The sequence below is a fragment of the Rhinopithecus bieti genome, unplaced genomic scaffold (genome assembly GCF_001698545.2).
Source record: "Rhinopithecus bieti isolate Rb0 unplaced genomic scaffold, ASM169854v2 scaffold_55, whole genome shotgun sequence".
NCBI lineage: Eukaryota > Metazoa > Chordata > Mammalia > Primates > Cercopithecidae > Rhinopithecus > Rhinopithecus bieti.
Window position 1 is genome coordinate 1889521 of NW_016803114.1, and position 25248 is coordinate 1914768.

Consider the following 25248-nt stretch of genomic DNA (forward strand, 5'->3'; position numbering starts at 1 on the left):
TGATTCTGTCTGTACTGGTTCTAATGGGTTATATTTAAAGTTTTTGCCTAAGGTCTTATTGACTTGATTTTGGCAACATTTTAAAGTTCTTTGATCAGTTTCTTTCAGACACTGGGTCTTTATGTTTTATGGAGAATTAAAATTTATCCTTTTATTTTAAATATATCATACATACAAAGCAAAATATAAAACATGTATGTGTAGTTTAAAGAATAATGCTTAAATGAATGCCTGCATTTCTCACCTCTCCACTGTAAGTCAGAATATTTTGTTTGGCACCTTTGAGGCCCTCTGGGTGTCTCACCTTGATGATGTTTCCTTTTCTACCGCTTCCCTCTCAATACCATCCTAAAATTCACCTTAATTCCTTGCTTTTCCTTATAGTTTTACTATACGGTACAGTATATATACTGTTTAAAATTTTGGGGGGTGCTTCCTCTTTTGAGACTGTGAGTTAGGGGTTCATCTATGTTCATTCATTTAACGAGTTATTTTTTAAATTAAACTCTTAATTTTGATATTATTGTACATTCATATGCAGTTTTAAGAAATAATATAGAGAAAAATCCCTTGTGCCCTTTACCCAGTTTCCTGCCAATGGTAACATCTTGCAAAACCACAGTAGATTATCAAACCAGGGTACTGACACTGACACAGTCAAGATATAAGACATTCTCTTCACAGCAAGGACCCATTATGCTGCCGTTCATGGTCACACCAGTTCCCTTCTGTCCCCATTCTCTAACTACTAATCCGTTCTCCAGCTCTTTAAAACTTGATTCAAACTAATGAGTTTAAGTATATGAGCAGGAAATAAAAGGAAATTCAATTTTAAAATGTGTGAACTCAAGTAACCATTAATCTGTTCTCTAACTCTGTAATTTTGCCATTTCAAGCATATTATATAAATGTAATCATACAGTATGTAACATTTTGGGATTATTTTCTTCACTCTGTCATTCTCTGGAGATTTATCCAGGTTGTTCTTAAGTGTCAATAGCTCATTCCTCTTTGTTGCGGACTAGTATTCCACGGTATGGATGTACCACAGTTTGTAGTACTGTTCACCCACTCAAGAACATCTGTGTTGTTTCCAGATTTTGGCAGGCTCTTTATTTTTTAAAACATAGAGATATTTTAATGTGTATGGATATTTTTAATGTCTTAATGTTCTGTTTCTAATCCAGATTCAGAAAAACCAACTAAAATAACAAAGACCAAAGCAACTACCCTTTAGGAAAAGATTAAGAGTCCATTCAGCCTAAGAGAGAGGAAGGCTCAGAAGGGATTGATTGAAGCCTAAAGGAAGAATATTAGCTTGTTCTTCATCTCTTACAGTTATAACAGTTAGAAAGAAGATAGTCAGTTTTAGGAGGAATACACTCGAATTCACTAGTCCGCTAAAGAGTATATCCAAGGCCGGGCGCGTTGTCTCACTCCTGTCATCCCAGCACTTTGGAAGGCCGAGGTGGGTGGATCACCTGAGGTCAGGAGTTTGAGACCAGGCTGGCCAACATGGCAAAAACCCATCTCTACTAAAAATACAAGAAAAAAAAAAAAAAAAAAGATTAGCTAGGTGTGGTGGTGGGCACCTGTAATACCAGCTACTTGGGAGGCTGAGGCAGGAGAATTGCCTGAACCTGGGAGGCAGAGGTTGCAGTGAGCCGAGATCGGACCATTGCACTCCAGCCTGGGTGACAGAGCGAGACTCTGTCTCAAAAAAAAAAAAAAAAAAAAGGGTGTATCCAAAATGAATCAGAATAAGGTTTATTATTGCCATTAACCCCATACTTATACCATGGTCTCATGGTGGTCCCTTCCCTCACTACCAGGACAGCATGAAGAAGAGTTCAAAAGACTTGCTTCTGTAAACAGTGGGCAGAAAAAATAAAAATAAGTGAGTTCCTAACACTTGCTACTTGAGTTGCAAACAGAGCTCAGAAGAATGGATGGACTAGCCTTATATGGCACATCATGATGATGAAGTTAGAGGCATTTGTTATTCCTTGCTTCATGGACAATATTTTGAAGAAATCACCAGGGGATACCACTGGAAATTCCACACTTTTGGGGGCAGTATCTTCTTGTCCCAGTCCTGCGATAACTCCCAGTGGCAGCATCTGCTCAGCCCTAGCACAGGAAGAGGCACAATTAACTGCATTGCTTTTCTTTTCTTTTCTTTCTTTCCTCTTTTTTTTTTTTTTTTTTTTTTTGAGACAGAGTCTCACTCTGTCACTAGGTTGGAGTGCAGTGGCACAATCTCGGCTCACAGCAACCTCCACCTCCCAGATTCAAGCTATTCTCCTGCCTCAGTCTCCCCAGTAGCTGGGACTACAGGTGTGTGCCACCACGCCCAGTTAATTTTTGTATGTTTAGTAGAGACGGGGTTTCACCATGTTGGCCAAGCTGGTCTCGATCTCCTGATCTCAAGTGATCCACCTGCCTCAGCCTCTCCAAGTGATTAAGGTGTGAGCCACTGTGCCTGGCCTCCTTTTTCTTTTTGACTCTTTTTCTGAGGCTGGAATCCCTCATGCATGGTGCTCCCTGGTTAGTCTAAGACTGATCAAACATCTGGCCACTATCCAAAAGATCTGATACTGCACCCTATCTCAGTCCCCTCAAATCCATACTCCTGGAACTGGACCTTGTTTGGGGTTGCCACCTCTGCTGCCCTCTGGGTTTCCTCCCTTGTTCTCCGCACCACATCAGCAAGACTTTGCCATTTTTGGTAACTTGGCTAGACAAGCCAGAAGTTTGATCCCATATGGCCTTTCCTATGTCCTTTAGCAATTCTAATGAGGCCTTGATGGTTACATATTTTAAATAAATGAAAGGATCAAAGCTTATGAAGAAAAGATGAAGGCAGCTTTAAACTTTTCGATTTGTTATTTTTTTTTCTTTTTTTCTGGAAAGAGCTTAAATAGGCATGCAGTTTGAGAGTAAGGAATCTAGAAATGTCTACTCAGCAATTTTATACTAGCTCTTTATAACTGTAAGACATTCCATAAAAGTTCGGTAAAACTCTAGTATTTCTAAAATCCTGTGAAACTGGTACATCTCAGTGGAGACACAGGGTATTAGAAACTGTGATGTTTGAAAATTACTGCTATAATATCTGAAATCCTTCTTTCCTCTCTCTCCTTTTTTAAGAAGTCCAGAATCTTATGGGCAGAATATATGGTTTTAAGCAAAGCTTGCCCTTGAGCTTTGGATTAGCCTGGGCTCATTCTTCTCTATTTTTATGTTCACATTATCCATTCATTCAACAATAAACATTTATTGAACATCTAATGAGTGTCTGGTACTCTCCAGACACTGGAGATTCAAAGAAAAGGCCATGATACCAATACCTCTCTTCAGGGAGTTGAAGAGCTAGTGGAGGGAAAGGGATATTCAAAGAGAAAAGGAAATACAGTGTTAGGAAGGGGGAGTTAGGTGAAGTGAACGGCTTGGTTTGGTTTGCAAGAGGCTTTAGGGGAGTGTTGAAGATCTTGAGCCAAATTATAAATCCACTCAGAGCAAATCAGGGTCTGAAAAAACTTGATTGAACTCCTTATTTCTGAAGCCCAAGAAGGTGACCTGGTCTAAATGTGTGTGCCTAATTAATAGCTAAGATAGGATACCTTAATACAAAGTATTTGGTCTTTCCCCTCCCACCCAAATATACAATTCTGGTTTCCTCCCTTTTTTGGCTACACAACGAAGTGGCCTGTCTCTCTTAAGGGCATACCTATGGACCGGAGATGAAGGCAGAGATTCCTTTTTATAGTAAAGTAAGACCACTTGCTTTTTTAATTCTTGGAATCTTGGCTTACGTAGCTTGTATGATGGATTTAAAGATTTCATTGGATTTTTTGGGGGTAGGGGGATGACCCTATCTTCTTTCTGTCTCTCTTCTCCAGTTTGATCCAGAAACTGGAAGACAGGCTATGGGTTGGCAAGCACCTGCTTCCCTCAGTTTAGCTGGAAGCTGTGGTCTCTTGTTCCACCTGCCCAGCACCCATTCTCCAGTGTTCCTGAGGTGACTCTCCTCTCAGGACACGACAATCTTTTGGGGAAGACCCTCATCCTGACTGCAGAGGCACCTACCACTCAGTAGAACCATTCACCAGTGTGGGGATGGCCTGCAGCCAGCTTCTCCCCTCTCTTTTCTTGCCACCCACTTCAGCTCAGCCTGGGGACAGGATGCTCCTCCCTTCAAATGAGAATTGAGTTGTTCTCCAAGTGAACTGACAAGTTTCCACATTGCTGCTTTGTGAATCTCTGCATTTGCAGAGACACACTGAGGCCAGTATGGGGGCTACTTGCTGTGGAGGTGCAGAAAGAAGAGTTGGCTATGAGGAGAGACAAGAGGACAACAGTAAGAATTTTCTAAAGTCTTGGAAGCTAAGGTGCCTTTGTCAGGGAGGAGCCAATGCACCTGGAAACTATTTGTGAGGCTTTAATGCCTAAGTAAAATTAGTACTGAAATGCCTGAATCTCTGCAAGCGATTCTGATGTTCAATGTTACTCTTTCAACAGAATAAATGTAGACTTTGTCCCAGTTATTCATGTAATTAGACACCGGTTTAGTAAAATGATATATGTAGGCTAATTCATATTGACCCTCAGAGAAAAAAATCACCTATTGTTATTCAAGAAGCACAAGTAATTTTATCTCTTTTTACAAGCCCAAATCAAATAGATTACCTTTCTGAGCAATGAACAACTTGAAATGCAGATAGATATGCAAGGTTAAAGAGCAAGAGGATAAGGACTTGCATTTGAAAGAGCAAGGTCTTCTGTAATTTGGTGCCACAAAATTCTCTTCAATGAATGTAGAGGAAACCGGGGGGTTCTGAAACTGAAAAAAATCTCTCAAGGAAAAAGAAAAAGATAACATACAGGTGTCACGGGAAACAGCATTTTATATGTGTTTAGCAGCCTTCCTCTTGAAGGAAAAACACTTCTCAAAACCTTCACCAATACTCCTCTTGTCCAGGACACCGTCATCTCTGTTGTGGACACTGAAAGGGCTTCCTAGTGAATGTCCCTCTTTCACCTTTGTCCCTTACAATTCACTCTCCACTCAGTAGCCAAAGTGATCTTTGAAAGATTGTCTTTTAAAGCTTGCAACTCTCCAATAGCTTCCCACTGTACTTAGAATAAAATTCAAACTTCTTAGCCTGGCTTTAAAGGCTCTTTAGGATTTCTCAATAGAGACATTTTTTTCAGGACAATATGAGCAAGACAAATCTTGTGTGAATCTATCAAGAGCAGTGCAAGATGTTTATCATCCATGGTCCTTGCCCACTAGAAGCCAATAGTGTCCTGCCCTCAACTCTAGCATTGTATATGCAAATTGCCACCTGAGCATCTTCAAACATCCTCTAGGCAGAAATAGAGAGGTTGCAGCACCCCCAGCTGAAACCCCCTACTAGCCTATGCAATCTGGCTCCTACCAACTTTTAACATCAGAATCTTCGCATTGGCTATTTTCTCTGCCTCGAATGCTTCTTTCCCAGACCGACCCATGTTTGGCTTCTTTTCCATATTCGATCTTACCTCCTCAGTCAGGCCTTCCCTGACCACCTATAAAATAGCAAAATACACGCACACTTGGGCACACAAATACACACAAAGTTTCTCTCCCTCACTGAACACGCTTTATCACTATTTACAATTTCCTTCTTTGTTTACTCATTTATTGTCTCTCTCTTGCCTCTCTAGAATGTAAGTTCCATGAGAACAATATATTTTGTTTATTGTTATATCCCCAGTGCCTGGGGATACATTTTTGTAAATATTTGTTGATCAAATAAAATAGATGCCATTACGTTATATGCCATTTAATCACATTTCTAATAAATGTTAGGATGCAGCAGAAAAACATTATTTAATTCATTGTTCATATAAAGTACTGAGACACTAAAAATATCAAGTCCCACAGTGAATATGAACATGGAGAGAGAAACAAAACTAGAAATGTCATTACCTTCTTACCAAGTCACACTGGATTATTTCAATATAAGGCAATCCATTAGATAGGTCACATTGAAAGACATAAATATGCAAAGACTATAATTAACATAACTCTCTTGTCCCAGCCACTTTAGGACAACATGCTTATGTTGGTTACTATCTATATACCAGTTGCATTTCTTTTTTTTTTTGAAATTTAAAGAAAAAATTTATTGAAGATCTGAAAAACAATTCCTAAAAGATTGACTTTTCCAGAAAACTAGCTACACAATGCAGTGTCAATTGTGTTAAAATGTGCATTAGACACAAATACAAAAACCATGACTATTTCATTTCACTTTATAGTTTATTACACCTTCTCAAATATAGGCTCAAAAATTTCACCTTTCAGAGAAAGGAAGAGACAAGGAAATAAATTTACTGTTTCCTCTGGAACAAACTTAAATACATGTCTTTCAACTGATTCTAGATCCTAACCAAATTGATCAATGAACAAGGCAAAGCATCATGTGGGGACGGCAAACACAACACATACCCACTGCCGCTCTCCACTCCCACTCCCGTGCAGTTTGGCTTAGCAGTTCTAGAGCTCTCTCCCACTGAGCACCCATCCCACCTGGGACTCCTCAATCCAGTGCTCCAGGAAGCTGCTGCCAATGAACTGGAGTTGAAAGATAAGTTAAAAATCTATCTGCCAGCCCTGGAATCATGGAAAGAGCAAACACTGTTCACATCAATCTGAGTATATCTTCTCTTTCTCACTTGTGAGATCTTGGTTACTTAACCTCTTTCTGTTTAATGATACCAAATTTGTATTTGAAATAATATATGTCTTTAGCACAGTGCCTGTTACAATTAGAATTCAATAATAGTAGCACATAACTGTGGTGAGATGGCTGTACTTCACCTCCAAAAATAGGAGAAGTATTATACAGAAAGGCGAGAGTAAGTGCAAGTTACTGGGAACACTAGAGTGAGATTTACTATTGGACTAGAGGAGCAGTTCCCAAAGTGTAGCCTCAGACCACCTATAAACTTGCTAGAAATTGCAAACATTCAGGCCCGAGCCGAGACCTACAGATCAGAGACTCTGGGGATAGAGCCTGGCAATCTGTGTTTTAACAAACCTTCCAGGTAATTCTGATGTATGCTTTCTAGTTTGGGAGACACTGCACCAGAGGGGCAAGCAGGAGTGGAGAACAGAAGTTATGAAGTCAGGGGAGAAGGATGTCTACTCACCTGATGATTAATCAGGCCTAAAACAAGGAAGTGCTGCCCCTCACAGCACTCCCCACTTTAGTGGAAATTTCCCATAGACAGGATATCAATTTGCCATAAACACAAAGGACAGAGCCAGAGCACACTAAAAGAATATGGGCTTCAGCCAGGCGTGGTAATCCCAGCACTTTGGGAGGCCGAGGTGGGCAGATTATGAGGTCAGGAGATCGAGACCATCCTGGCTAACATGGTGAAACCCTGTCTCTACTAAAAATACAAAAAATTAGCTGGGCACAGTGGCGGACACCTGTAGTCCCAGCTACTTGGGAGGCTGAGGCAGGAGAATGATGTGAACCTGGGAGGCGGTGCTTGCAGTGAGCCGAGATCGCGCCACTACACTCCAGCCTCAGCGACAGAGGGAGACTCCGTCTCAAAAAAAAAAAGAGAAAAAAATGAATATGGGCTTGTATTACAAGGGTAGGTGTGGGGAGAACGTCCCCAGTGCAGCCCTGGTGCAGTCATGCAATAGACTGAACTTCAGTCTCTCTCCCTTGGAAGGGTAGGTAGCCATGGTTCCTGATTGTTTCAAGTGCGGCTTTGACTGAAGGCAAGAAGCTGGCATAGACTTCTTCAAGCTTCCCCAGCTTGGTGGTTTCATGAATGAATTATATCTGAAAAGTTTAAGGAGAATAGTTGGGGAGTTGGGGAAGAAGGGAGTCAAAGATGTATCAAGACATTCAACTTCACTCGGATCTCTCATTTCCATCTGTTTAATGCTTTCCCCCATTCTAACTCCTGCCAGTGTACCAGACACAGAAATACTTGCCTTGGGGTAAAAAGTTAAAAAATGTTTTTAAGGAGCACAGCCAATCCAAAACTCTTTGAGAACCAGCAACTTTTAAGCCACATCTGCATTTGTAGGCTGTTTCCACAGTTAACCCCTGTAGCAGGTCGATGGTTGCCTCAGCATCTACTTCTTTTTGATTCCACCTAATTAGAAACATAACTTACATTTTTATTAAAAATTGAATTTACACATCCTTAGAAACATATCCATACTTGCAGATTGTCTAACGCATGTAGACAAGATCTGGGGCCATTACCTTATTATTAAGGTACAAGACTTTGTTAGAGACTATTAGGCATTCAGATCCAACATAATTACTGAGCACCTGTCCTGGCACATTTCATGCTTTCCCTGAACCACGTGCATAGGTATTATTATCATTCTCATTATGCAGGCCATAGATCGAGGCTCAGACACATGTAGGAACTAGCCCAGAGTTTCAAAGCTCTTAAAGGAGGACAAGTGTGGACTCTCAACACCAGTCTCCTGACAGAGGCGGTGTTAATCCACGACTAGAAGATAGGCTGTGTGTGTGACCTGTTCTTAGTTTAGTTAAAAATGGCATACTCAGTTCCCAGTTTATGTACATGCTGGGATGTATACTTCCAATGGAATGTTTCTGCTGCTGAAATTTGTCCTAAACTGGTGAGAGAATTTTTTTGGGTCATACACAGACTCATTGCAAGTAAGGCAAGCCTACTCTTAAAGTGACCTAAACAATGAAAATGCTGAAGTAAGGATAATCATGTTCTTAAAGACCCCTGTGTGAATAGGCTAGGAGTTTTTATAGAAAAGTAGCAATTGGGGCCAGGCATGGTGGCTCACGTCTGTAATCCCAGAACTTTGGGAGGCTGAGGTGGGCAGATCACTTGAGGTCAGGAGTTCAAGACCAGCCTGGCCAACATGGTAAAATCCCCATCTCTACAAAAATACAAAAATTAGCCAGGCATGATGGTGGGTGCCAGCTACTTGTGAGACTGAGGCAGGAGAATCACTTGAACCCGGAAGGCAGAGGTTGCAGTGAGCTGAGATCACGCCACTGCACTCCAGCCTGGGTGACAGAGCAAGACTCTGCTAAAAAAAAAAAAAAAAGCAATTTTGAAATACTTCTAAGAGGTGCCTTATAAGAACCAAAAAAGTTCCTTTTAAAATACTTTTTTAGCTTATTATTGGAATAGACCACCTTTATAGAGATTCTAAGATAACTTACTATTGTTCTTTAAGAATATGGAGTGATTTCATATTAAAAGAAAACAATCAACAATTCTTCACGTCTCTGAACACAAAATAAGTGGAAGTGGGTTTGCTTAAGAAGAGCTTCCAAACAGTGAGGTGGTTGATGAGTAGCAATGGGTTTCCCAGTGAGTTGGGCATCCTTCTATGAAGGGAATGGACACAGAGGATGAAATAACTGTAGTTCTAAAGCTGAGCTACAGAGCTGGTTTCCATTTTCAAAACTTATTTCCTCTGCCAGGAACAGTATAGTTTCCCAGGCAATAGAAAAAGAAAAAGGGGCCGGGCGCGGTGGCTCAAGCCTGTAATCCCAGCACTTTGGGAGGCCGAGACGGCGGATCCACGAGGTCAGGAGATCGAGACCATCCTGCTAACACGGTGAAACCCCGTCTCTACTAAAAAATACAAAAATTAGCCGGGCGAGATGGCGGGGCCTGTAGTCCCAGCACTCCGGAGGCTGAGGCGATTGAGAATGGCGTAAAACCCGGGAGGCGAGCTTGCAGGAGCTGAGGATCCGGCCACTGCACTTCCAGCCTGGGCGACAGAGCGAGAGTCGTCTCAAAAAAAAAAAAAAAAAAAAAAAGAAAAAGAAAAAGGGAAAAAAATAAAAGGAGAAACAGCATTTATGGAGCCTATGCTGAGTTCTGGGGTCTTCTGATCCTAATTAACATTCATTCTCTTTACAAATAAGAAAGCTAAAGTTTAGACTGGCTGAGTAATTTGCCTATGGTTATGGAAATAAATGAAGAAACTAGAAATATAACTCAGATCTGCTCAATTCTAGGTCAGAAACTGAGGCACAGATAAAGTAAGCGGCCTGTGTGAAGTTGTAAGATCCATATGTGACTGAGGGCCGCGAGAGTCATTGTGTGAAATGTTTGGGAAGACACATCTTTTTTTTCCTTTGAAATGCCTTGATTTATCTTATAAGAGATAACAGTATGGGCTGGGCGTGGTGGCTCACGCCCGTAATCACAGCACTTTGGGAGGCCAACGCGGCAGATCAGGAATTCGAGACCAGTCTGACCAACATGGTAAAACCCCGTCTCCACTAAAAATACAAAAATTAGCTGAGTATCATGACGCATGCCTGTAATCCCAGCTATTCGGGAGGCTGAGGCAGGAGAATCGCTTGAACCCGGGAGGCAGAGGTTGAAGTGAGCCGAGATCGCGCCACTGCACTCCAGCCTGGGGGACAGGGCAAACTCCCTCTCAAAAAAAAAAAAAAAAAAAAAAAAAAAAACGGAAATAATAATAATAACAATAACAGTATGGTACTTTTAGAGATTTTCAGCTTTAAGGACAGAATTTTGTTTTCTCAGTGGCATCTATATTTGAAAGCAATGTATTTGACACTGCTTTCTGGATTTAGCTTGGTACAAAATGAAGCAAAACTATACCCATGCACTCTGCTCTCTTCCACATTGTGAATGCAGAAGTTAACTTTTTGCTTGGGACACCAATGTTTCTGAATGAGAAAGGTCCAAAGTAAAGCCCTTTGTGATTTTAAAGTCAAGAACAGATCTTTCTTTTCAGTAATCAATAATCACCACTTTGCCCATCCATCAGAAGTCAGAGAAGAGAGGAACCCTTACACTAACAAATCCCTCTTGATAAACAAAATCTTTTTTCATGAACATTCTCTCTTTAAAAAGCACTAACAAGTGGATAGAACACTTGTTAGTTAATAATAAGAATTCTTCAGTGAATACTCAGATGAATGAATATTCTTAAAAGGCATGCAGTATGTAAGGAATTTTAATCCAGCCTTCTTGTTCACTCCCCCACACAACAACTGTAGAGAAACCACTGCCTCTGAATGATGAATGGACCTAGACTCAACTAGGAGGTAAGAGGACCCCAAGCCCTGTAATTTAGCATCTCTCCTTTTAAATTCCTGGGTGGACTCCTTTTTTGGCTGTAGGCTCAGTTAAACGGCTTTGGATATTATGTAAAATGACCATCAAGTGTTTCTCCTTCTATACCACACCCATCTCTTTTCAAGCTCTCAATAAAATCCCAACCCCAGCTGTATATACATCTCAATCTTAGACAGAAACACACTTCTGCTAGCAAATCTTTAGCTCTTAAAAAGTTTTATTACCTAATTTCAAATTAATATTGTATAAGGCTCCGGACCATGGAAGAAAAAAAATCAAGAAACTGAATTAGTAAATGACGGAGCAGTAATTAGCTTAAATGAGATTTCTTCCAGCCCTTTGCTGGAAGAAGGATGACACAGAAAATCTGAGCTTAGAAAATCCTTCTTCTCTGCACGTGGTACTATGAGGATGCCAGAGATGCATTTCCACAATCATAGTCTTGTTTATTTATTTAGTCTCCTACTGCAGTACTTCACACACGCACCCCCACCTTCTGCTCTGTGGCAGCCAAACCCTAATGGCTAACAAGCCAGGCTGCATAAAGGGTTAAGGCTGCAGCCTTCCAGGCGTATAGACATTCCAAACACTGGCATGTAACTTTCTCCTCTGCAGTCAGTCCTGTAGCTTGAGCTCCTGGAAAGCCTTCAGCACTTGCAGAAGCAGTATTTCCTACCAGCTATGTTTGGTTTTAACTTGCAGTTCACCAGGTTATATAGCTCAAGAGTCTAAACTTATCCCTCCACGGTCTTATCTAGCATTTGTCCCTCTTCCCGTGCTGAATTTGTTTCCCCTGCCCTGGAAATGCCTCAGGGCCTTCTGTAACCTTGCTGCCTTCTCCCCACAGGAAGTTAGATACATCCTCACTGGCTGCATTACTGCACATTTCCCTTGTAACCTTGTTTTTTCCTTCAACTCAAACTTCTCCAAACAGCACCATCTCTGCTGACCCTGAAATTCTCTAGTCCTTTCATACCAATATTTCTAACCCGCCATGAGAACGATTATAGAGGGCAAACTGGGTAGAGAAGGTTTGGGAACTCACCTGCACAGCAGCAAGGATCAGACACAGGATGGGGCTGCCCACAAACTTCCCAGGGACTGTCTGCAGCCAAGTCTCTTGGCCTTAAAGGGACAGGGCGCTTTTCACCATATAAGGAAGACAATTTCACTTGACTGCTTTAGAACCTGTTTGGGCAAAGCAGCTCCTTCTCTTGACATTGCCTGCCAGGCTTCAGCCTTTTGACGAAATTTGGAGCCTGACAATTCACAAGGATCTGCACATAGTAGGCAATTTAATAATTCCTAAATAAGGGGCCAGGCATGGTGGCTCATGCCTGTAATCCCAGCACTTTGGAAGGCCGAGGCAGGTGGATCACCCGAGCTCAGGAGTTCGAGACCAGCCTGGCCAACATGTGAAACCCAGTACCCAGTCTCTACTAAAAATACAAAAATTAGCCAGGTGTGTTGGCGGCCTTCCAGCTACTCAGGAGGCTGAGGCAGGAGAATGCTTGAACCCAGAGGCAGAGGTTGCAATGAGCCAAGATCATGCCATTGCACTCCAGCCAGGGCAGCAGAAAAAAAAAAAAAGAAAAAAATCCTGGATAAGGCACAGGAAAGATATTTGGTGGGCTATTTTAAAGGCCAGAAAACCCTTTATGTGGGGCTTATTCTCTTACAAAAAGGGTTTCTAGCAACTGTGAAGTCTTCCTCAATTATATGAAAGGGCTTCTGCTTCTATTTCAGGTTTGGCTTCCTTGAAACAAATGATCTTGCTCACCTCAAAGAGGAACGGCAGTTTGCCCCCTTCCTCCTGACTCCGAGACAAAAAGAGAAGACTGAAGAGTGGTAAAGCCTGTAGTGTGAGATTCGGATTGTAGCACTGCATGCTGAAAACAGCGAAGTGGAGATGATTTTGCTCTTTCAGTGGGTAGAGCACCCTTCCGAAACCGATAAACACGCACAGTCCTCAATGGAGGCCCTCTACCAGCCTTGTCTACTCCTGAGCACACCTCTTGGACTCCCTTGGCTAAAGCCCACAGCTGAAGTTTAAGGGTTCCTTTTACCTTTCCAGCTGGCAGGGAAGAGGACATGCTTTAGCAACATCAAACATTTTCTACTTATAATATTCAATGCAAAGCTGTCCTGTTGATTTGGGGGTGGATTAAAAGTGATTATAAAATGTTAGATTCTAAGAAGACAGTAGAGCCTAATTTGGTCATCACTTGTGTGGTAACATACTTCTTTCTTTGCTGCCAACTGGATGTTGTCTTTGAAAATGCTTTGATGTCTGCCAGGTGGCTCCAGCCAGCACCTACTCTTTTTTGCTTAGCTTACTATGCCTGATATCCAGTGTCTGAATCACAGATCTGGGATCTTTTAAAAACGGAATTTGGCACTTGATTATAGAGTCTCATACTATCTTCACATCTTACTTTCTTGCATAAATTTTGAGTTTCAAGGAAAAAGACCACTCCATATTCCTGCATACTCTGATTAACACCCAGCATGGAATAAGCATGTAGTAGACTGGGAAATCCTCGTTGGATTTAATCAACTGAATAGAACCCTGGGTTTTTGTATGATGTCTAGATAGTTTTATGAATAAAGTAGGTGTTTACCAAATAATTATTTAGTAAATGGCTAACCCATCCCAGCCTCACTGGGAAAGAGAGGGAAAGGGGAGCTCCTCTTCATTTTGCTGTGGTCAAATAAATACATCATTTCTTTGCTTTACTCTCTCTTTTATATCAACTAGTAATTTTCATGTCATTAAATTTTCTTTAAGGGAAGAGGTCAAAGGAATATGTTTAAAAGGTAATTATTGTGATTACTCTTTGATCCAGCAATCTGATTTCTAGGAATTTAATCTAATGAAATAATTAAACAGAGGCAAAACATTATGTTAATAGAGCCACTCATTGCATTACTATCTATAACAGCCATAACAAGAAATTACTTAGAGGCTCTAAGGTTGTTTCATACAGCAATAATAATAGTTCATGCTGATTGATTACTCATCATGTATCAGGCACTGCTCTAAAAGCTTTATGCAGATTAACCCACTTAATCTGTAATCTCACTTAATCTGTCTCAATTCTCATGACAAAGCTATGAGGTAAAAATGGTCATCATCCTCATTTTACAGGCCGGAAGACTAAGGCACAGAGGTTAAACAATTCCCATTTAGATTGAGGTATTTTGGCACCAGCACTTACAGTCTTAGCATCATTCTTTGCTCTCATTAGGACTTCCTGAACATTATAATAGGCACTAGGAACAGACAGATTTATGAAAAAGAAAGGACTCAACTTCATATAGTCATTAAATATAACAATTATGAAAACTATGTACAGATGAAGAAACATCCTAATTTATATGGACATACATATTTATAGGTATATTATGATGCCATTTATTTTATATAGATAGATATAGTGTAGCTATAAATTGTGACCCTTTTATTTAACAACATATCTTGGATATTATTCCATATCCAGGCCTACAGATCTCCTTTACTTTTTAAATGGCAGATACAAGGCTGTCTTCTGGGAATATACTGTAATTTAACCAATGTCCTATTGATGTACGTTCAGACTGTTTCTAGTCTATTGCAGCTAAAGTAATTGTGTAATGAATATCTTTATTTGCCATATGTGATTTCAACAATAGCCAAAAAATGTTATTTTTATTGGTATTACATTCAGTTAATAATTTGATGTTGGGAAAGTTGACTTCTTTATGATATTGAGTCTTTTTATCTAAACATGGGGAATGCCATTTCATTTTATCAAGATTCAGTTACATATATTCTGCATGTGTATTGTTATTTTTATTCTAATGTATTTTATTATTCTAGAAGCTATTTTAAATGGGAACTTTTTCATTATGTTTTCTAACTTGTTTTTGTACAGAAAAGTTATCGATTATTGCATTTAATAACCAGCTTTTGTACTGGATTATCTTATTGTTTCCAATAATTTTCTATGTGACTCTCTTTTAGCTATGCGATTATATCATCTGTAAATAATGATCACTTTGGCTCATCCTTTTCATTGTTTTATACATTTATTTCCTGTTATTTAATTGGGTAGTACTTAAACAATATTAATGAAATACGTTAAACAATGTCACCATTTCCTCACATTATTGGGAAGGCTTTTTGTATTTCATCATTAAACAACATGCTGCCTTGGAAAAAATAGGTAATTTTTTTACCACTACCACAATATTATAAAGAAAGTTTTACCTGGAACACATCTATTTTCTTTTCTTTTCTTTTTTCTTTTTTTTAGATGGAGTCTCACCTGTCTCCTAAGCTGGAGTGCAGTGGTATGATCTCAGCTCACTGCAAGCTCTGCCTCCCAGGTTCAAGTGATTCTCCTGCCTCAGCCTCCCAGGTAGCTGGAACTACAGGGGTGCACCACCATGCCCAGATGATTTTATACTTTTAGTAGAGATGGGGTTTCACTATGTTGGCCAGGCCCAGATGATTTTATACTTTTAGTAGAGATGGGGTTTCACTATGTTGGCCAGGCTGGTCTTGACCTCCTGACCTCAGGTGATCTGCCTGCCTTGGCCTCCCAAAGTGGTGGTATTACAGGCATGAGCCACTGCGCCTGGCCAGAACACATCTATTTTAATGACTAAACTTGATAGCTCCAAAACCCCCTGGCCCAACAGACACGAATAACTCTGCTTCTAACTGTCCCCCACTATTTCTCCAGGGATCCAGGGCCTCTCAGAGTTCACCTGAGCTTTCCCAAGGCATGTTTGTTCTCTCTACCCTGCTGTTACTACTGCAAGTGACTTTCACAAGATGCTTCTGAGCCTAGCATTGCTCTGCTTGTGACCACTGCAGCTAACCCATCCCAGCCTCACTGGGAGAGAGAGGGAAAGGGCAGCTCCTCTTCCTTTTGTTTCTCCAACTAATGTGAGACAGATTCTTCCCTTTATCTCATAAGACAGCTGATGCCAGGAACCAGTTTAACAAGACATTACTTAGGCATGGAACCAACTTAAGAAGACATTACTGGAAGTTGGCAGTGAGTTGGGGAGAAGTAGTATAGCACACTCTAGACTGGCCTTAGGGTACCCTGTGAAGTTGGTTACCTGCCTCATTCTCCATCCTCCTTCAGATGTCAAGAGAATTTCTGCCTTTTGGAGCTTGGACAATATTGGTTACCTACCCAGAGAGGGGGGAAAGATAATCGCAACATAAATGTAAGGCCAACTTCCTTAGTCTTTATCCCCTGCCTAGGTGTGATCAACTCCCAGAATGATAGTGAAAACGTCCATTTCTTTCTAAGAGGTACTCACCTACCCACCCACTGGCATATGGTCTGTCCCTAAGGCACTAGCAAGTCAATCACAGCATAATCTGACATCATGCAGCTTACATATTTTAAATGTGCCCTGGGGAGCTAACAATGGGCCCAGATTTATTGAAGTTACTCTTAAATTACAGATTGCCTTTTTTTTAAAGACAGGATTTTTAAATTTGATGATGACATGGCTGTGACCAAAAAACAAACAAACAAAAACAACAACAACAACAACAGTTTTTTGGAGCCTCAAAGAGCAGAACCAGGAATCATCTGGATACCCATTTAGGGGAAGGACTGACCAGTGCATGAGGCAGCCTAGATATACTGAACAGGGGCTTATTAATTTGTTGACTATCATGAAGGCTTTGCTAGCAGCCCTTTGTTTCATATAAAAATATAGGCGTGGAACCAAACATACATTCCCTGTGTGTTGCCCACACTTTACTTTGCTCCCCAGACCCACACTAGCTCAGGAAATCAAAGTTCAACCTAATCACTTCCTCTAGGAAACTTGATTCATCCTATAAGATAACATCCCTCAATCCTCCAAGCCCTTTATTGCTATGCTTAAGCACTTTTTAAAAAAGTGAATAAATATATTAATGAATATTATTGATATTTGGGGCTTCATTTTCCAATCCTTGCGAGTTTATGCACCTTCTTAGGGTGGGAATTTATGCAGTCATTTGACAAGATTTGTTAAAAGTCTATAACATGCTGGGCTCTTCAGAACCCCAGGGATACAGCAGTGGAAAAAAATAGGCAAAATCATGATACTCATGGAGCTTATGTTCTTGTGGGGAGGCAGACCTAAATAAATAAAAACAAAATGTCAGGTAGTAATAAATTCTGTGATGAAGATAAAATAGGATACATGAAAAAGGTGACTTTTTTCATGTTGATTAGGAAAAAACTCGGAATTCTTGAATTTGAAGCTGCTCACATCTTTCTTTTTAGAAAAGATTCTGCAGCATCTACGAACCAGTTCACCTTGCAAATGACTGGTGTTCAATAAACATTATAGGAAGGTTTAAAAAATTTATTTTGGAGCCTGACCAAAGTTTCTTTTTCATGGCTTTAACTACATTAGTTCATAGAGGATTGTTTTTTGATCTCTAAATCAGGTGGTATCCTCAATGGGCTTTTAATGCAAGCTTCCTCTCCTATGTTTCCAGCATATTGCCAATTGCCACTTACACAGGTTACATAAAAGCAAATGCAAAAAATAAAGTGATCTCAAATTCCGGTCAAGAAACACCTGCTAAATAGTTGGCATTATCCTTAGACAATCTTCTCTTCGAGCAATTTTGGAAACTCCCTAGTTGTACTTCTGTAAAGGTTTGCACCTGGGAAATGGCACAGAGGCTTTTATGAGAAATGCTATTATAAGCCTCTCAGTAGAGCTGAGAGACAGGAGAGGCTGCGGGAGCCCTATTTTATAGTACAGTAAGGTTAGCCATTTACTGTTCCCATAGGCTATTTCACTTGCAATAAAGGTCAATGGGCCTTTTTAGGGAGGAGAGCTAGACCCCTGTCTAAAACTGCCATCTTCAGCAGTCAAAAAGACAGCCTGCTTTAGATTCTTCTGGAAAGTGGTAGGATTTTTATTTCACTGGGAGAGTGGTTCAATATGATCAGCTGATAAGCATGGCAATAAGAATTCACAGACTTCAGAGCAGAAGACTTAAACCCTAAGGTAGCTTGACCACAAAGCTAAGCAGGGTGTGTCAGCCTGCGGCTCTGCTTGTCACCTTCATTTATGCTCTGCCAAAAAATGCAACATTTCTGTACCTGGAATTCTTTGTCCCTAGACTTCCTGAGAGATTGGTGTCCTAAAAGACAGTGGTTTGCAACCTATGGAGCTGCAGATCCAGTACAGCAGAAGTCGTCCTACTAACAGTTGAATGAAATCAAACTGAGTATTTCCTTAAAGACACTGGGCTTCAACATTTTTGTTCAATATTTCCTAAAGGAATTTTGAAAAACTATATAACTTCATTCAGTTTTATGTTATAATCTAAAAGTTTTCATCAAAACTTAAATGGTTGCAAAGGGTGTAATATATGGTCTGCTGTAAATATTGGCTTTCAAAAGTAATACTCAGCTTGTTATAATATATCTAATGGAATATAAGTAGTATAGCACCATGACACCCACCATCATCCATTTAGTAAGAGGTAGGAATTTTACATCATTTCTTTGTCCCTTTGAATTCTTATTTCCATTCTTCTACAAAATTTTATTATAATAAAAGATCTTTCTGTGCTTAGGAGTATTTAAATTTTACCTTAGTATAATTACACCTTAGTTTTCTATAATAAATATAAAGTGAAATTACAATTTGTTTCTTTCCTGTGACCTTTGGCTCTGTTAAAAGACAATGCAACTGGATGGAGCCCTCACTGCGATTATTGCCAGCAGTACCTGTGGCAGAGACAGTACTCTGTGCTCACCACACCCTTTTTCTTCTAGAAAGTCCAAGAAGTTTATATTTCGTAGTCTTCCACTGGGAGAATGGGCAGAAATGAAATCTTGTTTCCTATCCTAGGCAGTTAAAAGCGTAGTGAGGCCAGGTGTGGTGGCTCACACCTGTAATCCCAGCATTTTGGGAGGCCGAGGTGGGGGGATCCCTTGAGGCCAGGAGTTCAAGACCTGACCAAGATGATGAAACCCCATCTCTACTAAAAATACAAAAATCAGCTGGGTGTAGTGATGTGCGCCTGTAGTCCCAGCAACTTGGAGGCTGAGGTAGGAGAAATGAGAATTTCTTGAACCCAGGAGGCAGAGGTTGCAGTGAGCTGAGATCGTGCCACTGCACTCCAGCTGGGGTGACAGAGGGAGATTCTGTCTCAGAAAGAAAGAGAGAGAGAGAGAGAGAGAGAGAGAGAGGGAGGGAGGGAGGGAGGGAGGAAGGAAGGAAGGAAGGAGGAAGGAAGGAAGGAAGGAAGGAAGGAAGGAAGGAAGGAAGGAAGGGTGAATAGAATTTCTCTGTCTCTCTCTCTCTCTCTCATCTTCCCAAGTGGAACTAGAAACTCTGGTGGCAGAGATACAAGATGGAAGCAGAGCTATCTCGGTCACCCTTAGAAGAGAGTCCCCAAGAAGGGCTCCTCATCTGCATCAAACTGTGAGATGAAAAAGCAATCAAGTTTGTTGTGTTAAAGCACTGAAGTTTTAGGTTTACTTATTACAGTTAGGGAGCTTATACTGTCCTGATGATTATGGGGTATACCTGATGAGAACAACATGAATATATTATAACTTTAGACAGGTAATTATTAAGATTAGAAAATCAAACTCTTAAAATGCATCTCAATAAAAACATTGAGAAATCTTGTTTGTGTAGATGGGAATGAAGACAGCTATGGCAATGTCACTCAATTCCCATTGAGTTATATGCACAAGGTGATCTATAAGAAAAAATTTTTAATAATCTGTCAACTGACAACTGAATCGTGTCTTCTTTAAATTTTATTGAAGGCAAAGATTTAGCAACCACTTGACTTGCAAAGGAATTTTTTTTACCCAGGGATTCGAGTCACTCATTTTCTTGACATCCTCCCCAGTATTTCAAATTACCATTTTTTTGGAGCTCCAGAGTACTTTATATCCCATTGCAAATCACCATAGCAAGATTTTGTGAAATGGGAGAAAACTGCTGGAAAAGGGAGGTGAGTAAAGATTTCTCAGGCAGTCAATTTTATGAACAAGTTATATGCTATTTGAAAATCCATAAATTAATTCCCTAAAAACTATCTATATCAATATACTCTTTGAAAGTCTCTATGAATGCCCTGGGGGAAAAGATGCTGGTTAGGGAAGAGGGAGAGGAGTCAGGAGCTGCAGTGTCTCCTGACCTAATCCTCCTTTGGCTGCAGACCTTCACCCAAACCCTTGGTTCATCTTTCCCTGCACGTCCTCCTAACTCACATTAGCTCCCAGTAAAAAAGGTCCTGATCAGGATTAAAATCTGTAACACATAAGGAGCTATTTTAAATCAATGAGAAAAGTATGATTACTCTAACAAAAAAGATGAGCAAATGATATGAAAAGGCAATCAACAAGAGAAGAAATACAAATGGTCAATCCCTATAGAAAATCTTAAAACTCACTCAGAAATCATAGATATGCAACTTAAGACAACGAAATACCATTTTGTAAATCAAATTGGAAAGAATACATGAACCTCTAGTGGTGGTTAGGAGGAAAATAAACTGGTTCAACTCTTCCAGGTAGCAATTTGGCAATGTGCATCAAAAGTCTTAAAACGTATAAAATTGAGCTAGCAATCCCAATTTTAAGAATTATTCTAACAAATTATGAATATGGAAAATGCAGATTCAGCCTCAAGTTTTATCACAGTGTTTTGGTCACGGTTCTTTTGGTTGTAAGTATTAAGTTGCAAAGTATCTTTCATTTGAAATGCCTCTCCTCTACTGTTTTTGCTGGGTCTCTTAGTTAAAATTCTTGATTGATGTAGTCTGATTGCTTGCTGAGTGCCAATAGATTAGCCTCATCCTAGCAGCTGTTTGGGAGAAGAGGTGTCTTATGATGTATATGGTTGCTTCTTCCAGGTACTATATGGGGTTAGAGCTGGGTTCTTCATAATAAACAGGAAATGAAATAAACATGGCATATCTAAAATGATGAAGAACAGAACTAATTTAAAATTCTGACCTAGTATGTGAAGCAAACTCTGACATCATGCAATGAGATAGTCATTAAAAATGTTCTTATGGAAGAACACTGACATCATGCAATGAGATAGTCACTAAAAATGTTCTTATAGAAGACTTCTTAATAACATGGGACTAGACTTGTGATACTTTTCTATTTCTAGAGAAAACACAGAAACACTGCAAAAGAGAGTGTAATTTCATTTAAAAATTCTTATATTTGTAAAGAAATAATATACAGCAAAACTGTAGTAATAGAAATATGTGGATGGTGGGACTACCAGCTATTATTAATTTCTTTTCTTTATGAAATCATTATTTTCTAAATTAATTACAGTTAACATGTATAAGTATTTTGATAAGAAAAACAACATTAAGATTCAGCAAGAATTCTTCAATCTCCAAGAGGACTGAAAAGAAACAAAGTGAATCTCAAATTTTGGATGAACTATTAATAATTAGGTTCTTCTTGGGGATTCAGACAACAGGCTGCAAAACACCTACCCAGCTCCTGGAAGCGCTGAGCACACATAGGCTCTGCTCAGCAGCAACAGCAGGTTCCAATTGCTATAGCCAGGGGAGGAAGAGATGCCACAGAGAGGAGTCCCCACATCTGTTCTTCCTGCTCCTCACTTTCCTCCAGGAATTCTAAAGCCCTTCAGCTATATTTTATGATTTCTATATGAAGACATGTAGTTTAGGGCAAAGAAAATTGGACTCAGAAACAGAGGGTTCAAATCTGTTCTGATACTTTATTAGTTAATCATCATGAAGCCACTAAACCTCTTTGAGCCACAGTAAAATGGAGAAAATAATAGGCAACCTGTTTATTCATATGGTTGTTTCAACACTTTAACGAGACAATATGTGAAAGTACTTGAAAAAATGATACGCATACAAGCACACATACATGTTCTCTCTCTCACACACACCCTCTCTATACACACAAATACACATACACACACATGCACACACACAAAAATACTGTATCTCAAATGTATACATTAAACAACTGGGGAAATACAAATTAGAAACCTAAATCCTTGATTAGACCTTGGCTAAACGTAAATGAAATTATAGATCCTGTGGATTTGATGAGATGCCTCGAGAAGAAAATGTCTTGTTGACGCGAATACTTTGAGAAGTGCCAATTATTATTCTCTCTATAAGATAAAAAGAAAGACTTTCTGCTGGTGCCAGGCCGACTCAGAGTCAGAAGAGAATAAGCAGGATTCAGAGGAGGTTCGATTAAAACTGGAAGAGACAAGAGGGTGCAGAACTTGAGGAAGAGGCCCAACAGGCTGAGTGCTGTGGCCTTGCTGGTGGAAGAGAAGGTACAAGAAGAGACCGCTCTAGTGGATGATCCCTTTCAGATGAAAACAGGTGGTATGGTATCCACCACAGTTTCCTAAAGAAACTAAACAAAAGGCACAAAGATAAAATCAGTGAAGAAGAAAATCCTGGGGACACTGTTTTCTGCAGAAACCAACTGAAGGGATGAGGACGCAGACAAAATAAAGTACGTTGAGACAGAGCTGAAGAAGACGAAAGAGATCATGGAAGATGAGGAACAGATAGTCAAGCTGAAGAACACAGAGGACTGCCTTTATGAACTTCAAGAAAACATTTGTGTTTCCTCAGCAAAGAAGACAGAGGAGATGCTTTCTAGCCAGATGCTGAGTGGCATACCCAAGGTGGACCTCAGCATCAATGCTAAAATAAAAAATAATATCATTTCCATGGAGTATGCCAAGGCCCATCTGGGAAAGAGCAGCAGAACAAGAAGAAAGACAGTGAGACATCCTTCATGCCTACCAACGTGACTGTGAGTATGTGCTGCACAACCAATTTTTATCATGAGGAGCTCAACAGCCTCATACACAGAAACAAAGAGCCTTGAAAGCAGGTGACAGGGAGAAGACAGAGCCTGAGTGGTCCTTTCCAAATGGCAAGCATCCTGTTAATGAGAAGGCCCCTGATGACTATCACTATGAGAAGTTCAAGAAGATGAACAGGCGGTACTGAGATGTGTAGAATGGAATGTAAATACCAGTTCTTTCTCCCTCCATCCCTTTCACGGAAAAATGCTTCCTGGATAGAAGCATGCTCATTTGCCATTAGACAGTTCCAAAAAAAAGACTCTCTTACTCCTGCTGCTTACCTGCTGGATTTTCAAGCACTAAATTCGTAACTTTTTGAAATAAAGCAATGCATAGTATTTCCTATTAAAAAGCAAACTCTATTCTTGTGGGCACTAAATCTTGTTTGTAAATGTATTGGCTTTCTCTTAACATTTGTTCTTGGTCAGGAGCAAGCAACTACGTGTCCATGGTATGCTATTAATAATACCCTTTAGACTGTGCTTTTATCATTATATATGCAATCTTGTCTTCTACTTTCACATATTTGAAATGGATTCAGAAATCCATCCTTCATTGTTTACAGTGGGTCTAGCTGACAGCAGAAAAATACTAGAATATCAGAGGAATACTGGTATATTCTAACTTCTACAAAGTTTTTTTATTAAGAAAGAAAAGGCAAAACTATATATATTTTTTATCACTTTTAGAATTATTAAATACAAAATGAATTAAAAAAATAAAAAATAAAGAATGTTTACTTTCTTCTGAAAATAGGAGCTAAATAGGCCGGGTGTGGTGGCTCACACCTGTAATCCCAGCATTTTGGGAGGCTGAGGCAGGCAGATCACCTGAGGTCAGGAGTTCACGACCAGTCTGGCCAACATGGCAAAACCCCATCTCTACTAAAAATACAAAAATTAGCTGGGCTGGCTGGCTGGTGCCTGTAAACCTAGCTACTTGGGAGACTAAGGCGGGAGGATCGCTTGAACCGGGGAGGCAGAGGTTGCAGTGAGCCGAGATGGTGCCACTGCACTCCAGCCTGGGCAGCAGAGTAAGACTCTGCCTCAAAAGGAGAAAAAAGAAAAAAAAGAAAACAAGAGCAAAATAAACAAGAAACATTGCTGAAAGATAAGCTAGGGGACTAAAGTTCTTAATTAAATTTAAATATTTTACTGTAGTGTTTAGAATATAATAAATTATAGCCCCTTTCTTCCAATGTTTACTGAGCAAGGCAACATGTTCTCTAAGTTATTCAATTTTTTTTTTTTTTTGAAGATAGGATCTTGCTCTGTCACCCAGACTAGAGTGCAATGGCGCAATCTCGGCTCACTGCAACCTCTGCCTGCTGGGTTCAAGCGATTCTCTCGCTTCATCCTCCCAAGTAGCTGGGACTATAGGAACCTCCCACCACGCTTGGCTAGTTTTTGTATTTTTAGTAGAGACGGGGTTTCGCTATGTTGGCCAGGCTGGCCTCAAACTCCTGACCTCAAGTGATCCACCCACCTCAGCCTCCCAAAGTGTTGGGATTGCAGGCATGAGCCACTGTGCCCACCCAGTTATTCAAATATTAACAATAAATGTGACCATTAAAAACAAAATCTGAGATTGCCACAAAGCTGGTAAAACATCTGTGATATAGAACATTGTATTTGTTTGCTTCGCTATGTGTAGAATATGTTATAAGAAACTCCCTTTGTTCCCAGCTGAATATGAGCTATCTATTTTGGAAAGGCCACCTATTCCTCAGTCACTAAACTCACCAGCCAAATTAAACTCCCACCATACGTACTGGCTAGGTTCTCTTATTAGTCCAACACCTTGGCTCTAGCTTTCTCTGTATAGACCTCCTGAATCAAAGGATGCTTCTAGCAGATTCAACTTCCAACACAGAGAAGTCTGACTTATTTCACATTATGCCAGGTTACATGTGGGCAGTGGGCAGTAAAAGAAGATAAATTAGATTTTACTATATGTTTTTATGCGTTGTTGAAATATTATTTTATCAATAATTTACTATCTTTGTAATAATAAATACCTTTGTAAGTGCTTTGAATATAGCACACTATAGACACTGTTATTCATATATGAACTGGAGTGAGGGGTTGAGGCTTCACATCTTCCTCCATGCACTGAAGTGAACCAAAAACTATCCTCCAGTTACTTGTCCTGAAGCTGAATCTGTTCACAGATGCATTTCCTTTCTTCTTTCTTTTCTTCTTTCTTTCTTTCTTTTTTTTCTTTCTCTTT

The 25248-nt window shown here is 40.0% G+C and overlaps 1 protein-coding gene and 1 pseudogene across 1 annotated transcript in view; one reads left to right on the top strand and one right to left on the bottom strand.

The window, feature by feature from the left end:
- Positions 1–12236, bottom strand: part of SCHIP1 (schwannomin interacting protein 1) — a 168990-nt gene extending 156754 nt beyond the window's left edge. The window contains 1 exon segment of the mRNA XM_017851189.1: positions 12185–12236. The gene's annotated coding sequence lies outside the window, so the exon portion shown is untranslated.
- A 6620-nt stretch (positions 12237–18856) lies between these two features.
- LOC108512751 (uncharacterized protein C9orf78 pseudogene) lies at positions 18857–23164 on the top strand (annotated as a pseudogene).
- The last annotated feature ends 2084 nt before the right edge of the window (positions 23165–25248 follow it).